At 41.0% G+C, this 17,458-nt stretch overlaps 1 protein-coding gene across 3 annotated transcripts in view; it reads left to right on the top strand.

Annotated features, from left to right (window-relative positions):
* Positions 1 to 413: 413 nt before the first annotated feature.
* The window catches only part of PPARG (peroxisome proliferator activated receptor gamma), a 60,804-nt gene continuing 43,759 nt past the window's right edge, over positions 414 to 17,458 (top strand). The window contains exons 1-2 of one of the 3 annotated variants that reach the window (XM_053377687.1): positions 542 to 685; positions 1,847 to 1,953. The gene's annotated coding sequence lies outside the window, so the exon portion shown is untranslated. Of the gene's footprint in view, positions 511 to 541; positions 686 to 1,846; positions 1,954 to 17,458 lie in introns of those variants that run through there. The other 2 variants (XM_053377688.1, XM_053377689.1) reach the window with 2 other exon arrangements.

Raw genomic sequence — 17,458 nt, forward strand, 5'->3', positions numbered from 1 at the left:
AGGGAGCACAGCGCAAGGTAGGCCAATGGCCTGACCATGCGGCCGCACCTCGGCCACGCGCATTATTCCCTTGGGCTACGCTGCGTCCACTCCTCTCGGGCTTGGCCACAGAAGAGCCATGGGACAGCCTCGACGGCCCCTCACTTCCCCCAGCCCCAGTCCATTTGCAGAGCAGATGCCCGCGCCACCTCGCCCCTCAGCGCCCTGCACGGCACACGGCGCGCCAAACACGCGCGCTCGCCCTCCCTCCCACACAAGGGCCTCGCGTGGCCCCGTGGGCATTCCGCCCCCCGCGCCGCCTCCTCCTGGCCCGACAGGCGCAAACTGCCTCGCTCCGGCCAGCTCCACACGGGCGCCGCCGAGGGTGGGTGGGACGCGGGGCTGGCCGGCGGGCGGGGCAGCGGCGCCGTGAGCCCTGGGAGGCGGCGCCTGTCCCTAGACGGGCCGGGCGGGGGAGTTCATGCCACTAGACGGGAAGAGTTTCTCCTGCTGCCGAGTTGACAGCGCCAGGTCAGTGTGTGAGCCGGAGAGGCAGCCAGAGCCTCTGGCGGCGCGGCGGGAAGCGGGTGGATGGACGGGAGGGCGGCGTTGCCCGCCTGCCTGCCTGCCGAGGGGCTGCGTCTGGCGGCGGCGGCGTGACGCTGGCAGGGAATTCCCGCCCGATCTGTGGGGGCGCGTGCCTGGGGTCTGTAGAGGGACGGAGGGAGGCTGCGCGTCGGGAAGGGCTTGTGGGGCTGAGACGGGCACGAGGGGACAGCGGCATCCCTGTGGGGCTCCAGGACACTTGGCTTGTGGGATGAGAGAGCGGGGAATGGGAAGGCTGTCTGTATACTGAATGGTCGTCTGGGAGAGCAGAACTCATTTGCTCTCAGAAAGTTTTGTAGGGAATGAGCTAGAGACTGAGGTTTCCGAGGGGTGGGCTGGGGGGGTTTGAAAGGAGCAGGTATGGTTGGGGTCGGGGGCCACTAGGGCTTGGGGAATCACTTACATGACGTCCAGAAGTAGACCCTGAACTCATTTAGTGCGAAGAAGTCTGTATGTTTCCAGGCAGAGTGTTGAGTGTGTTTTTGCCTGTGCCATGCGCACATCTACCACCTATGGGCATAGCCAAGGGGAGGCAGGGGGAAGCTGTGTCCCCCCCAAAAATCAAGTAAATTAATAAAAATGCTTAACGAACTGAGGTTCTGCCACCCCCTAACATGAAGCCTGTCCCCCAACCTATCCTGGCTACGCCTATGCTACCACCTATTAAATAATGGTTAATTACAGGTTAAAGAAATCCAATGGGATAGAATCTAGATACAGTACAGATAAAAAATGGAGAGGTGATGGCAAAAGATTTACTGGCAAGTACTGCCTTCGGGAAATGGGGGGAATAAAATCTCCCAGACCTCTGTTGGTGATGGGCACATGTGGCCTGCCTTTGCATCAGGTCTGAACCATGTATCTTCCTCACGCTGTAATGGGAATGAGAACACATTCTTGATGGGAATTCTGTCTGTGATCCTTACAGAACTCTGTGGTTTACGTTCATCATGTGGAAGAAAGGGCTATATATATACATATATGTGCTCTTTGGAGGTGATGCATTAAGTGGGCTTTCGTTTGTCTATGCTGCAGGTGGATATGCCCATAATGCAGGACAGTTTGTTTGCAGAAACTTATCCACCGTTGCTACATCTGGGATGCTAAAAACTCAGAGGGCACCTCTTCTACCTGTGGTGCTAATGAATGTGTTTAGTCAAGATGATGAGAAAGGGAGAAAGTTTGTTTCCTCATTTAGCTGAAACTTCTGGTGGATTTTTTTTTTAAATCATAATTTTTCTCTTTGCTTTCCAAACCACAGCAAGGAGCATGAGCGAGGTTCCAAGTATAATCCTGCCACAACAGAGATTATACATTGTGAAATAGATGATGCCTTGGTGTCATATCCCAAATCTGCAGGCGTGTTTTGTAAGTTTCCCACTGTTATTTCTCCCTAGGGCAGTATACACTATAGACTGCAAGTTCCTGTTAGTGTTGTAACTTTGAGGCAATATGTGTGAGTTATGATCCACCGTGGTAACAAGGTCATGATTTAATACCGCTGTGGCAGAGGACCAGTTTCTTCTCCTTGCATTATTGTGATATGGTGAGGAAACTGTTCTTTTCCTGGAGCCTGGAGCCCCTCATGTAAAAACTGTAATTGCTCTTGATGGCAGCTTCTGAAAAATCAGATAGCTTCACATATAGGGTTGTTAATGAAAAATTATACTCTTGAAATTTCCTGTCCTTATCCCTACAAGAGTTGTGACAATGGATGACATAACAAGTGCTGTTCAGAAACATATGGCTTGCAACTGGTGTTAGAGAACACCTACTTAAATTAACAAACATGACTTAAGTTGGGGCTATACGTTTCTGTTGGTAATTTCTACTCTGAAATTACCTAGGTTTGATACCATCTGAACACCTTTTCAAATAATAAATTTGGAATTTAACAAAGTCTTTTTAAAAAAAGAAGATATGTGCAACACAGCATTCTGGGGAAGGAAGAGTTTAGGGTGCAGTGATATCAACAGAGCTATGCTCACGTTGATTTGTGAATCATCTATTTAATGTGAGCTGTCAAAGTGATCATTACACCACAGACTGGCTATCTTGGGCTGAGACTGTTTCCCCTTGTGAAGCTAAAAAAACACAGTTGAAAAACTCTCCCACCAGTTGTGTCATGTGTGAAAGTTCTTGATGTGAGCGAGAGCATGAAAAAGGAAATTGAACATAAAATTGCAGCCAATGTTATCGCCATGTTATTGACAAGTGAGTGAAAATGGGTTTATTGTTGATAGCCAGTATATCCTACTGTTTGTTCCCACGCTGGAACATTATTCTTAAGGTATGTCTCATGTTGGCTTTTCAAGACTTTTCAAAAAGTTCCATAGCAGCTCTGTTGCATAGATAGGGTATAGATACTCTACACAAATGTATGTTCCATTATATCCACAAAGTTGTTTGTGAAAAATGGGAGCATGTGTCCACACTGAAATCAATTTAATTACAAAGTTAAGGCAATCACTTGGTTCCTATGTAAGCTGTGGCATAATAAACATTTGTACCCTTTTTTATACATGAAAGCAGAGGGGTGGGGTTTTTTTTGCATTTTTTCTATACTTAGGCTGCAATCCTATACTTACATGGAAGCAAGTCCCATCTCACTTAATAGCACTTATTTCTGAGTAGACATGTATAAGATTATCTGTTCACATGAAAAATGCTGTGTGCAAACTGAGCCACAGAAATACATATCTTGCAGTAAATTTGATTCAAACACTCTAATCCAAAATTCACTTATAGCTCAGTTTGGTTCATGTTTAGTCAGAAGTATCCTGAGCTAAGTATGCATAGGATGGCAGTTCTGGGATAAGTATATTGACTTTCAAATTGAATTTCTCAGTAAGTTTGCTGAAGATCACCGTTCTAGATAACTAACTCAGAATTATCCAATTTTTATACCTACAACAGTTAAGCTTAGCTGCAGAGGGCTAAGTCATGGTTTGGCTTGGCATTACACTGGAGCCCAGGCTTACAGTTTGATTCCTCCAAACAAACCATAATCAGTAAGCAAAGAACAAAGTTTAGCCGCCTGTTTAGTTTGGAAAGAAACAAACTGTACACACATAAAACTAAATCAAACCATGGCTTTAACTCTCAGCAGTGTGGCAGCAGGAGTAGGAGAGGAAAGAAGCACTCACAATTTTTTGCTCCATGTACCAGTACATTGTACATTCACCATTAAACCATAATTTAACTGTGGTTTAAAGTGACCTGTGGACCAGCATTCATTCCGTTGATTTCAGGGCTCAATCTGTGAGACTACACTTTTTGACTTGCAAAAATTGATCAGTCCCATTGACTGATATGTAGGTGTGCCCTGGCCAATTGATAACATTTGCTTCTCTGCTGATGCATGCCTGCTTTCCTTCCATGATTCTATGATTTGACAAGCTTACTCCCACAAGCATCTACACTTTTTGCACTAATTCAGCAAAGTACACACGACTGAACACACATACACTCTGAAAGTACAATAATTGGTTTTGCTGTTGTTTCAATAGCAGTTTTCATTGTACAAACTGTTTTAAGATGGTAACTGAAGTAGTTTATCAGAATGAACTGAGTGGACTCTGCAGTAGTACCCATTACCTAAGCTACTCGTGTCAAGGGCTAGTATTGCTTCCTTGAAACTTCTTTGCACTTTCTCAAGTCACAAAGTTTCCATCAGAGATTGAGTTAAAGAGATGTTACGGCAACTTTTACTTCTGCACCTTGAGATATGTAGACAAGGTTTGAAAAATGAATCATCATTGGAATTAATTGCTACTGCAGGAATTAGGAAGTAATCAACTAATATAGTCTCACAAAGAGTACCCCAAAATATGGCACACTACATCCTCCCAATATTATTATTATTATTATTATTATTATTATTATTATTATTATTATTATTTTAAAAAGTGGCTGCAGCCCAGAAATGCACAGGGGAAGATATATGTTTTGTGTTGAAACAGAGACTTCCATCCCACCATCATCATCAAAAGCCTTTTTTGTTTCTTTCTTTTTTTCTGTGTGGCATTAAAAAGCAGTTTCTGGTATGATCCTGAAGGCTTTCTCTTAGGAGAAAGGAAATAAAATCTGCAGCGCATGCATGTAATCCTTTGGACACAAGCAGAGGGACTGACAGGAGTGAAGTATTTATCTCCTCCACATACATAAAAAAAACCTTTGGAATAGAAGATAATACTTTCACAACAATCAGAAATCTAGGGGAGATTTGCACAGTCATTTAATGTGCCAAAGTCAATGTTATTAGGGGCTTTCCCTCAACAGACATATGGGTCAGTGGCCACAAACATTTATTTCCTATAATATACATAGAAATCATCTGCTGCAAAAAAAGGCTGATACTTGTAAATGACAATTGTGCCCTTATGCACACTCAGTAATAAGGGCAAATAGCAAATTTGGTATGGGCAATTTCACATTGATGCGAAGGAATAATGGCTTCCAATATTGTGAACCTATGTTTCTAAGGTTAGAATACTATGCTTATTTACTGCCCCACACATACTTGAACCATTTGCAGTACCATGAAGACACAGGAAATAGGAAATAGTAGTTATTATTATTATTATTATTATTATTATTATTATTAATGAAGATGTCTGTGACAGAACAATTTTATAGCCTTACAGGAACTGCTATGTGTAGATGCTATTAGAGAATGTACAGTGTGAAGCTGCACAACAGCATTCTACTTTGCCAGCAAGCCTGCATTGTTTTGTGAGACGCAATAGTGTGTGGCAGTGTGTAAGAGTCTTTTGAAGGGTTAACACCCCTTCAGTCTTTTTCAGCTAGATAAAACATCTGGCTCATAGAATCACAGAGTTGGAAAGGACCCCGAGATTTCATTCTAGTCCAATGCAGGAATCTTTTTCCCAACATGGGGGCTTGAACTCACAACCCAGCGATTAAGAGTCTAAGGCTCTACCAGCTGAGCTACCTGACTCATTAGACTCATGAACTCCTAAAATCAATCGATGGACTGGTGATGGTCCACAGACATGCCGAAGCCACCTCTTTTCCTCATGACTAAGCAGATCATCTGCATACCAGGCAGTCTTTACAGAGCCAGGACAAAGTCTATGAATTCAATACTACGAATCCCAAAGTCCCATCTTACTGAACAACAAGTCATTTACTTGCTACATTGCTGGTTGATAATTAGCAATGTTTTTTTTTAAAAAAAGGAGAAGAAAGCTTTGGTCCATCTATTCATTATTGTAACAGTATTGGGGTTTGGTTTTTTTGGCATAGCAAAACTACCACAGATAGAACGATAAATCTGAGTCGAAACTAAGGAATGATTCACACTGGTGTGCCTATCACACCAACACAGACTGCTGCAGGCCAGCATATGAGGAGTTTCCATTGAAAGGACTTGTGTCTGAGGTGATGTGAATATTCTGACTGTGATGTTTAAATCTGCGATAAGCTGTCTCGCATCAGGTTTTGTTTTTCTGCCGAAATAAATATATTTTGAATAAATACATTTGTACTCTACTTTGGCATCCATGGTGACAGTGCTATGTGAGTTATGTTAATTTCAGGGGGGAAAGAAATTCAGATTAGCCATGGCTTGCGGCTTATTGTATCTTCTGATCTAGCCCTCAGAGATGAACTCGGTTGTCCATTGCTGTAATAGGGGTTTCAAGAATAGGATTGGATGCAGGCTCCCCCCCCCGCCACACCTCACAGCACACGCACTCCCTGGTGCGGCGTGTCCAAGTTTCATAGGGCCGCTGATAGGACCAGCCCTGAGATTCTTCCTCCAGACCAAATGCAGTTTTCTAGCCACAGAGTAAATACTGGAAGCTGCGCTGAGGAACAAATGAGGTGGGGAGGGGTGGCTTAACCCTTTCACTCTCTGCAGTTTGACCGCTTCACATGCCCCTTCAACCACTTTTCCACTCATGGGGAAAAGGTTTCTGAGGACCCTGCCCCCCCTCCTTCCAGGTGGTGAGCAAAGCAGCTTGTGGGTAGGGGTTGTAGAATTTGGAGAAGTGGAGAAGTGAAGGGTCCCCCCCCCACACTCCCTGTTCCAACCTCCTATGACTGTGTTTTGTTTCGTTGTTGTTTTGTTGTTGTTGTTGATTTGTTTTTATTTGTTTTTAAATGGGGATATCATAGAAGTTGCTGTCTTATGTAGTTCGATGCATAGTTGGAGACAGAAGTCTGTGTGCATTCTGGTTCTGCGAAAGTTCAAAAATCACAGGAAAGTAATGCTTTTCCATTTTAATGTGCATCCATCAAAGGTGCCAGTCTCTTATCATGGCCCCGTCCTGCTGCTTTATACAGTGGTACCTCAGGTTAAGTACTTAATTCGTTCCGGAGGTCCGTTCTTAACCTGAAACTGTTCTTAACCTGAAGCACCACTTTAGCTAATGGGGCCTCCTGCTGCTGCCGCGCCACCGGAGCACGATTTCTGTTCTCATCCTGAAGCAAAGTTCTTAACCCGAGGTACTATTTCTGGGTTAGCGGAGTCTGTAAGCTGAAGCGTATGTAACCCAAGGTACCACTGTATATCTGTTGCTGTTTCCAAGTATTCTATGCACCCCTTCTGTCCTTCCTTCCTTACTATGACCCAAACCAAAAGTTGTTTTTGTTTTGTTTTAAATCCCTCCAGTGTATCCATTTAAATTATTCTGATTGAATTAAGCAATATTCTTAATATTTAGATAATCTGAAATATTTTCAGTGAGGAATCTATGTTTTCATGTTGTATTATTTGGCGTTTGGCGGGGGTGGCGGCGGTTCTAGACAGGAATACAGCTTTGGAGAGTGAGTAATATTTAAATTAATGTATGTAACACGTTTGCAGGTTAGAATAGTTTCTGCTGTCTGTTGGTCATCAAACCACTGTCTTGTTGTAGCAGAGTGGTCAAATATATTCATAGGTGTGGAGGATTGTAAAATAAGTTTTCTCATGCTGTTTTACAGCTCAGCAGTGATGATAACAAATTGCCTGAGGATCTGGGATTCCTTTATTCTTTCTCATGTCTGAGTGGGATAACTGTAGGTTTCTCTTGATCTTCATTCCTGTTGAACAGGAAAATATTCAGCAATGGTTCTTCCAGCTATATTTCTCTGAATGCATCTTTTAAAACCCATTAGAAACTGTTGAAAATAAAAACCTGTTCCTAGATAACTGGAGAATCAAGTAATGAAGCTTTTCCTAAACTATGTCATTTCAGCTTATAGGTCAGTTCACATACAAGTTGAATGCCACTGTGTTTGTTTGTTTGTTTGTTTGTTTGTTTGTTTGTTTTAAACCTCACTGCACAAACAAAAGGAACCTCTCAGGGCTTCATCCAGATACGGCATTTTTCTATATGCAGGGAGGTGGGGTGATTTTAAAAATAATAATAGATGGTCCAGTGAGAGCTGGACTATAAAGAAGGCTGATCGCCAAAGAATTGATGCTTTTGATTGATTGATGCTGGAGGAGACTCTTGAGAGTCCCATGGACTGCAAGAAGATCAAACCTATCCATTCTGAAGGAAATCAGCCCTGAGTGCTCACTGGAAGGCCACATCATGAGAAGAGAAGACTCCCTGGAAAAAACCCTGATGCTGGGAAAGATTGAGGGCACTGAGAGTCAGTATGGTGTAGTGGTTAAAAGCAGTGGACTCGTAAACTGGAGAACTGGGTTCGATTCCCCGCTCCTCCACATGCAGCTGCTGGGTGACCTTGGGCCAGTCACACTTCTCTGAAGTCTCTCAGCCCCACTCACCTCACAAAGTGTTTGTTGTGGGGAACAAAGGGAAAGGAGATTGTTAGCCGCTTTGAGACTCCTTCGGGTAGTGATAAAGCGGGATATCAAATCCAAACTCTTCTTCTTCCAAAGTGGTAACACTTCTCTTCTAGCTGTATATACTAGAAAGCAGATACAGTAGAGACATACTGAACTACTGAACAAAATTGTAGGAATTGAATGCACTTCCTGCTTGGCTTTGAAGTGAGCACCATACCAATGCTATCAGGAGCTGACTTACATACTGAATCAGAGTATTTATTAGTTGACCTCAGTATTCTGACAGGTGCTCTTCAGGGACTCAGGCAGAGATCATTCCTAGCTCTGGTCCTTGAAACGCGTGCGTTGGAGCCTTATGCATGCAAAATATGTGCTTTTGTCAATGCAGTGCACTTCATTTTTTTCCCAGGGAAAGGCTTTCTTATGTCACAATGCTGCACTGGGACAGTTATTCTCCCAAAATGTAGATTACCCCTGCTATAGAGTATATAAATGTTGGGAAGGGTAGGACTTCTTTAAGCACCTTGGCAGTGAGATGTGGGTTTATTTCTTTTTCTTTTTGAACATATGATATTCTGTAGCTTCTTGAATATTCCATATATATGCTAAATTATCATTTCAAATAATGCTTTTTGGGTCCTTTTTGCATCAAAATTGTGAAAGAGATTTGGATCTTAATAGCACAAGGCTGTTTGTTACTTCAAGCCAGGTGATATGAAAAGAAAAATGTTAATTACAGGCTTTTGTAACTGGCTGATAATTGAAGCAGTGATGGTCAGAAGAACAGGTTTTACAGCACAAGCACTTTGATTATCTGTATTAGGAGCTTAAGGAAAAGGTGACACACATTTTCTAATATTTATTTGCACAAGACCCTCCCTCCCCATGGCAGTTATTTCTTTTTGGAAGTCTACAGTGAGAGGGAGCTAGCTAAGCTCAAACCTTATTGAAATGACCCTCAGGGTCCCTTCCAACTTTATATACTATGATTCTATGAACAGAACTTAAGTTTTTGATTGATTGCCAGGCTTGCTACTCCAGCAAAATAAGGACTTAGTACTTAACTGCTACAGTTGTTGGATGACACAAACCAGCAGTGCGGCCAGATACTGTGGACCTTATTTGTAGGACTAGGTTGTTAAAAGTTAACACTTGGGTCACTCTACCAACTATGAGGTCCTGGGTTTTGTGTTTGATTGTTAGTTTCTCTTAGTGTGAGTACAACCAGTGAAGGGTTTCTAAGGCTGTATCTTATGAAACATCAAACACATGCATGTAGATTCTGAACCCATCAACGGGAAAAGTTGATACCCTTTTTCCAATAACAACCAGTGAGTCCCAGAACAATTAGTGAGCCTTGCTCATGAGTATAATAAGCATAAGACCGGAAGTTCATACTGTGTTTTTAAAAGCAGAGTTCCGTCCTTCCAAGAATCTCTTAAGATAAAACTTTATTATTCATTCTTCAGTATGATCCTGCTGTTCCTGCATGGATTGAGGATGAAAACTGAGACAAGACCTGACATATTTTGAAATAATTATTCTGGCCAGAACACCAGTCTTTCATAACTCAGAAATCCACACTGATAACAAAATTTATTTATTTATTTATTGTTATGAATCGCCTTCCGCATTTTAAAGTACATGAGAAAATATGCAGTAAAAACACCAAGAACGAAAAACACTTAAGTTCCAAAATATAGTAACAGCTGCCTTCCATGCTGGCCATGGGCTAATTATTATCTATCAGTCTTGAGTGAGCCCAGATATTTCAGCTGCCGATGGCTATTTGATGCTGAGTGGGTTGTGTACTACTTAATGTGATAACTGACTGCTTGGTAGTGCTGGTAGTCAATATATCAACCACATATTTCATGAAATTACCTCTGGTTGCTAATATTTCTCCCCACCTTAACCTTTTGTGAGGCATCTGGGATAACCTGAGTACAAACCTGAGTACATTCAAACCTTTATAACTAAAATGCATACACCTTCATCACTTTGATTTGCTGTGCAATACTATGCATGTCTTCTTGGATATAAATCTCACTGAGTTCAGTGGGGTTTACTTCCAAGTAAGTGTATTAGAGCTGGGCTATCTTCCATTATCCTTTACTTTTTTGGGTTAGGTTAGGCACCATGTTCCTCTACTATTTTATATCACCAGATTGGAAAGAAAGAAAGCTAGCGATCCTCACAATGAATTTAAAATATTCCCCCAATATTCAGTTTTTTCTGTTAGTTCAGTCCAACCTGGTTGTTGAATTCCTGTCTGGCAGTAACTCTTTTTGTTGGTGATGATGTTCTGGTTTAATATAATCATAACTACTTTGAAATATTGATTACACCTGAAAAACAGTATATAAGTGAAATAAAACACATGGAAGATATACTCATAAATGTATAATGATCTATGTATTTGTGTTCTATAATTCACATCCATTTTATTATGCTGTGCTGCCAATACTTTCTCTTTGAAACCCGTCATCCTGATCTTTTTTAAAACTCTTTTTGATCACTATTATTATTATTAATTTCATTTCTATACCACTTTATATTTTAAAGAAAAAATCTTAAGGTGGTTTACAACACACGAAAACATCAAATAAAACAATCCAGAATAAAAGAAATTCACTCTTCAAGGAATATATTTCAGATCCTTCTCCAAGTAACATTTTGCTTTCCCCATATTTATTTATCTACTTAGTTTAGCTCATGGCATAACAGAAATAATCTAGGAAGCCAATGTGGTGCATAGCTGTCAATGTTTCCCTTTTTAAAAGGGAAATTCCCTTATTCCGAATAGGATTCCTCGCAAGAAAAGGGAAAAGTTGACAGCTAAGATGTGGTGTAGTGGTTAGAGTGTCAGACTAGGACCTGGAAGATCAGGGTTCAAATCCCCACTCAAATCATGAAGCTCACTGGGCGACCTTGGACCAGCCACAGCCTCTTATCGTACCTCAATGGGTTGTTGTATGGATTAACTGAGAAGAGGAGTGAACCATGGACAAAAAAGTGGGACATGAATGCAATAAACACTATGTTCAGTGTTCTGTGTGTCATCACCTAAAAGTGCTAATTCCTGAATTAGCTTCTGCAGAAGCATTATTCCTACATTTATTTCTGTCTCATTTTATTCACGAATACAGTTTTTCTATAGCGGCAGAGAGTTGCAGACGCCGCATTAAACAGCTGATCCCATGCATCATTCACTGTTGCACCCACCGTATGATGTGATGTAATGTTGTGGTTGTGAAAGTCATGTGCACATCTTTCCATTCATTCTGACTGACAGGATGCTGGTTCTATGTAGGCAAAAGTTCAAGTGATGATTTAGAAAGTCTTTCCAAGTGCCTTATCTTTGTTTAATGTTTTTTAAAAAAACGTTGTTTTCCAAACAAGAAGCGCTTCTCCATGCAGAAAAATGCATGGGATGGCTGGCAGGAATTTGCAAAGCCTATAATATGTTCTGTGTTCACAGTATTTTGGAATATTTGCGATATCTTTGCTCTGAGACATAGGAAGCATATTGTTTTCGCCATATTTTGTATACATTATTTTTCAGAAAGCAAAATAAGATGGGATTAACTGTGTTAAGACAGGAGTTCTGGGATGCTGGCTAAATTTTCTGGAAGAAGCAGAAACTGAAAGTGTTTTTAGATGACTATAGGGAGAAGGGTTCACACAGGAGCTGAGGGGAAGAATTTGGAAGTGTGTGGTGGTGAGGTTTTAAAAGTTAATTGTGTTAGTATTTTTAGAGTATATATTAATATGAAAGAGGGGGGAAATCTCAGAGGTTGCCTTGGAACCGTTCCCCCAAACCAGTCTGCTCTTGAAATATGCCCACATCTGGCAATGTCTGGAATTTTTAGTACATGTTGTGAAAGCAACAGAATATTAGTTTTTGGGAAGGCTGTTGCTCTTCCTGCAATATGTATAACTTCCATTATTTTCCAGTGATACTGGGCAGAAGATAATATAACAGGGGTCAAGATGGGATATGGAGTAATAGATTACATGCTCCATCCCTGCTAGCAGCTGGATATTATAGCTCATTTATCAGTGAGGGGTGTGTGGGTGTGTGGGTGTCTGTTTCATGTGCACCAGTTTACTCAGTGGCATCCAAGGGTGCCTAATCAGCTACATAATTTTATACCATTTGCTAGTCTTATAGCAGCTGAAGGTGAAGACTTGCAGAGAGACAGAGGCTGTGTTTGGATGGTCATATCATGACTTAATAAACTGAGGTGTTAGGAAGCTTTGTGCTCATGTCTGCGGTTTCTTTTCTTCTCCCTTCCTGAGGGTTTGAAGTAGGTTGAAAATGCTGGTTTGTTCCAAACCTTGTGTCTGTTGTTTCCCAGTTTTCACATAACCACAGGTTTTTTTAAATAAAGATTTCCTGGTTTAATTTTAGCAAGCTGGGAAGAGAGGAGGAAAGGGATTGCATGCAAAGGCAATGGGTTTGTGCAGACATAATGCCTAGTTATGGTTTATATCATTTAACCATGGCCTTAATGAAAAAATGTATTTGTGCATGATATTGGACTTTTTGAAAAAAAGTAAAACACAAGGTCCTGAGTATAATGCGATTTGGAGAGTGGGGAAGGGAAAATGTGTCCCTTGTGCTTTCCTCCCAGCTTAAACATCCCCATATTATTAGGCCAATGATAGTTCAGTTATTAGAGCATGGGACTCTTAATCTCAGGGTTGTGAGTTTGAGCTCCTGCATTTCAGGGGGTTGGAGTAGATGGTCCTCGTGGTTCCTTTCAACTCTATGACTCTATATAGTAAAGGGAGAGTAACTCCCTCCCCCAACCTAGCTGACTCTATGAACGATTTGTGGCCCAACAGTTCTATTTTCTGGATTCTTAAAGAAAATGTACAATAGGTATTTGCATTCTGAGCGAGCCTCTCTGTGTACAGTGGTACCTCAGGTTACATACGCTTCAGGTTACATACGCTTCAGGTTACAGACTCCGCTAACCCAAAAATAGTGCTTCAGGTTAAGAACTTTGCTTCAGAATGAGAACAGAAATCGTGCTCCAGCAGCGCGGCAGCAGCAGGAGGCCCCATTAGCTAAAGTGGTGCTTCAGGTTAAGAGCAGTTTCAGGTTAAGTACAGACCTCCGGAATGAATTAAGTACTTAACCCGAGGTACCACTGTATTTAGAAATCTGCACCTTATATTTATACCTTATCTTGTAGTAGTTCCAAACTGGTAAGAGATAGGATCAGCAAAGTTTGGCATTAAAGGCAATAAGAATTCAAATGACAAACTAATAACTTAAATTTAAAATCTTAGGCCTGTTGCTAATGTAAGTAATATGTTGCCTTAGTGAAGAAATCCTGCAGCTTCTGCTCAAGTTCATAATGATGGCTTGCTTTGACGGCTGAAGCCTCTTTCCCTTTGCTTATCCTGCTAAAATACCATTATTTTGCAAAGACAAAACAAAGAAGGCTGGGTGGCCTCATATAGAAGATAATAGTGCAGATAGAAACAACAAGCTACTTATCAAGTATAAGATTCTCCAAAAACTGTAAGAACAGATTGATAAACCAGTAGCACAATGTCAAACAATAAGCAGCTTCAGTTGGGAGCTATAAATTAGGGTGAGGGAACAAGCCTGGATTTTGCAAACGGTTGGGGAAAGAGCAGAGAGAGGAAGACTGAGAGATGTCATGGGACATACTGAGCAAGGTAATAGTTTTCAATAAGATTGATATAGTTTGGATATATTTCTGCATCGTTACCTTGGGAGAAATTGTATTTGTTCAGATATCTTGGGTCCAAACTATTTGTTGTGTGGGGGTCTTGACGCTTCGCTGTTGTTTCAAAAGTAAGGCTGAATGAGACCAGGCTGCAACCCAGAGCTGTTTTTAGTTGCGGAGGAGAACATGTGTAGGCTTAGAATTTTAACCCCACAAATATCGTATACGATTAATAGCAGCTTTTAGAAGAGGGGACTGTCAGCATAAGGGCTGCAGCAGTGTGTTGGTGGTCGGGAAGCTCCCCAAATGCAGTGACCTCACCTTTAGTTTGGCCCTGATGTCCAGCAAATCAAAGTCTGCTTTGGACTGATATATAAGGCAAGAAGCTTAAAAGAAAAGATTTAGAAAAGGAACAAATCCCCACCCCCAAAGTAAAATACAAAATATAACAATATAGCAAAGAGCATATATATAGCAAATATAGCAAATAAGCATATTGTACAGCTTTAATATTTGTCCAACTTCTTGCTTATCTGAAAATCAATATGATTTAAAAAAAAGAAAATTAGAGAAAGTGTCTCTGATTTTGAATACCTGTGCATCTCCTGAAACTTTCTCATGCATGGAGGCATTAGGACCCAGCTGTGAATTGGGCTTTGGCTTACTTGGGCAGATGTTTACCTGCACTATGCAAGAGCAACAGGGGCAGAACAGGGGTGGTGGAAGGAGCAGAGATGCCCTCATATATTTTGGGAGGGTATATTGGCCTTATTGAGAAGGAGGATTTATCTTGTCCAGATGTGTTCCTAGGCTTATGTATTTGAGCAGAACTAGAATATCATTTAAATCAATAAAGATTTTGCATTTAGTAAATTTCAGACTTGGGCAAGGGCTGCAGTCCAATTTCATAATTTTACAGCATTTATGAAAAAGAGCACTTTTTATTTCACCATTTTCAGTTTCTAACCTCGACAACACCTCTAAAAGCATCTAAGCCTGTATGCAGATAAGTGTAGAGTTCTCAGTTTCTTTGAAATTTATACGTCAGTGTCCTAAAGTTTGGGTTCTTTTATGTAGTATTCAAAAAGATGATTGTAGTATTTAGTCTATGGGAGAGTCCATTCCAGAGTTAATTTGTAACTAAAGCAAATGAATCTATAAAAAGAAGAACGGTTACATAAGAAATATGTCAAGAAAAAGGAGGCCCTGATAAGGGCTATCTGAACCAGTTTGATCCCAGTGATTTTATGGCTTTGGAATTCAATTATAGGTGTGCTGGGAGTAGCAAATCACAATTCTGTAAATTAATGGGACACAAATATCTTTATCAAATTCTCTGTGTGTTCACATGCTGCAAAGTTCAATCCTGCCTTCCGTAAATAAACTCTTCGGAGCTACGCTGTATACCTCTGCTGAAACTGAATGCCAAAGCAACAGAAGTGCAGATACAGCACTGACTGAATCATTTTCCAAACACGCACACTGATATGAAATACTATGTTAAACAAGATTAGCAAAATCAATTGGTTTTTCCTTCTGGGAAGCATTTTACTTTACACTAGCAGCATTTTTTTCTTCTGCAGATGTCACAATCCTTGGTATTAAATAAGGCAGAGGATTCAAAGTATGGTAGCGATGTGTTCAGATAAATTGCACCTACTCAAATGTGTGTGGTGCCTGTGGTCTGTCTTCTCTCCAGGTGGCTTTATCTAATGTGGGTAATGCCTTTCTTCTTACTTAAAGTAAAGAGATTAGCTTCAGATTAATTGCAAATTAAATTTCATGATGTAATCTATATAGATTTTTTGTTCTTAAAAATGCCTACGCCTGTCTTCTCATAAGAATTAATCAGACCACTTTCCAGTCATTTACAGCATTATCCTATGCATGTCTCCTCAGAATCAAGCTCCACTGAGTTCATTGGGTCTGATTCCCTGATAGCAGATTGCAGCCTTGAAAGAGAAAGAGCTTTTCCCTTGAAATTTAGTGGGCATGTAATGTAATGTAATTAAGGATATGTTGGGCACGGTGCTCTCATTACTCTGGATTGCTTTATTACACATCTAAACTTAAATAACTCTGTGTGTGGTGACTGCTGTTAATGCAGGAGAGAAAGTGAAAGATTGCCATTCTAGTTGGGGTTGATCTTGTGTTACAGACATTTCAAATGCATAAATGAATTTAAATTTCACATTTGAAAATTGGGGAGAGGATATACAGGTCACAGTTCCCTGAAGTGGGGCAATTATACTCGTATTTTCCATGTAGTGAAAGAAACAGACCACATTTCTTTCACCACATTTGCACATTGTGCTAAGCCTTACTTTAGTATGATGTGCGCAAGCAGGAATGAACTGCAGACGGCCCTTCTCCTGCACAGCCCGGAGGAAGAGTTTGGAACTGTTGCCTCATTTCCCCCTTAACCAGGGTTGCTTGTGTTATCAGGTGTGGCAAATGCTATTAACACTAACTGTGGTTAATATCAAAGAAACCAACTTCCAACCAAGGTTTATGAAGTGGGCTTATTGAAGTGAACCATAGTTAGTGTTAACCACAATTCTGGATCCAGACAGCATGGCAAACTGGTTAACTAAAAAGTAGAAGTGAAAGCTTCTAAGGAGGGAGAGTATAAGCCCAAAACTATTTATACAAGATCATTTAGCATAGAAAAGGTGCATGGTGTATTTGGAATGGTGTATTTGGAATGGTGTATTCCCAACTGCACGCAGTCATTTTGTTGCTCACATGCACCGAACCTGTGCCTAACATGGCCTGCAAAGCGCAGTGCCTGTTTTGGGAAATGGGTCTTACAACCTGGCTAGCATATCTGATGTGGTCAACTTCCTTTTCTTTTCCTTTTTGCAATCGGCCACTTTTAGTAGGTGTGTAGAGGGTCAAGATCACGGATCATCTATGTTAGGAGTGCTGTTGTAGTTTGAAATTATGATGAAAGGTTTGGTTGGTTAAGTGTGTGTTTCCCTTCTGTTTGAGGTGGTTTTAGATTATTAGGGAAGTAGTGAGGAATCTTATGCAGCTGAACCGAAGAGAGTTAGGGGTAGGAGACGGCATGTATAGAACAGTTGTTATAAATGTTAAAGGGCTTATCTGAAATTCCAGACACAGCTCCCAATCCAAAGAAAAATAATGCCTATGGTATTTTGAAATTAATGGAACTTAAATGAGCCACATCTTAACATGTTTCATTGATTTCATTGGAAAGTGAGCTTAATTATATTCTCTGAATTGAAGCCCTTCAGTTAAATAACAAAACTATATCTAAAGGAATGTAGTGGTACCTCAGGTTAAGTACTTAATTCATTCCGGAGGTCTGTTCTTAACCTGAAACTGTTCTTAACCTGAGGCACCACTTTAGTTAATGGGGCCTCCTGTTGCCGCCGCG

This window comes from Podarcis raffonei, chromosome 2 (genome assembly GCF_027172205.1).
Source record: "Podarcis raffonei isolate rPodRaf1 chromosome 2, rPodRaf1.pri, whole genome shotgun sequence".
NCBI classification, from domain to species: Eukaryota; Metazoa; Chordata; class Lepidosauria; order Squamata; family Lacertidae; genus Podarcis; species Podarcis raffonei.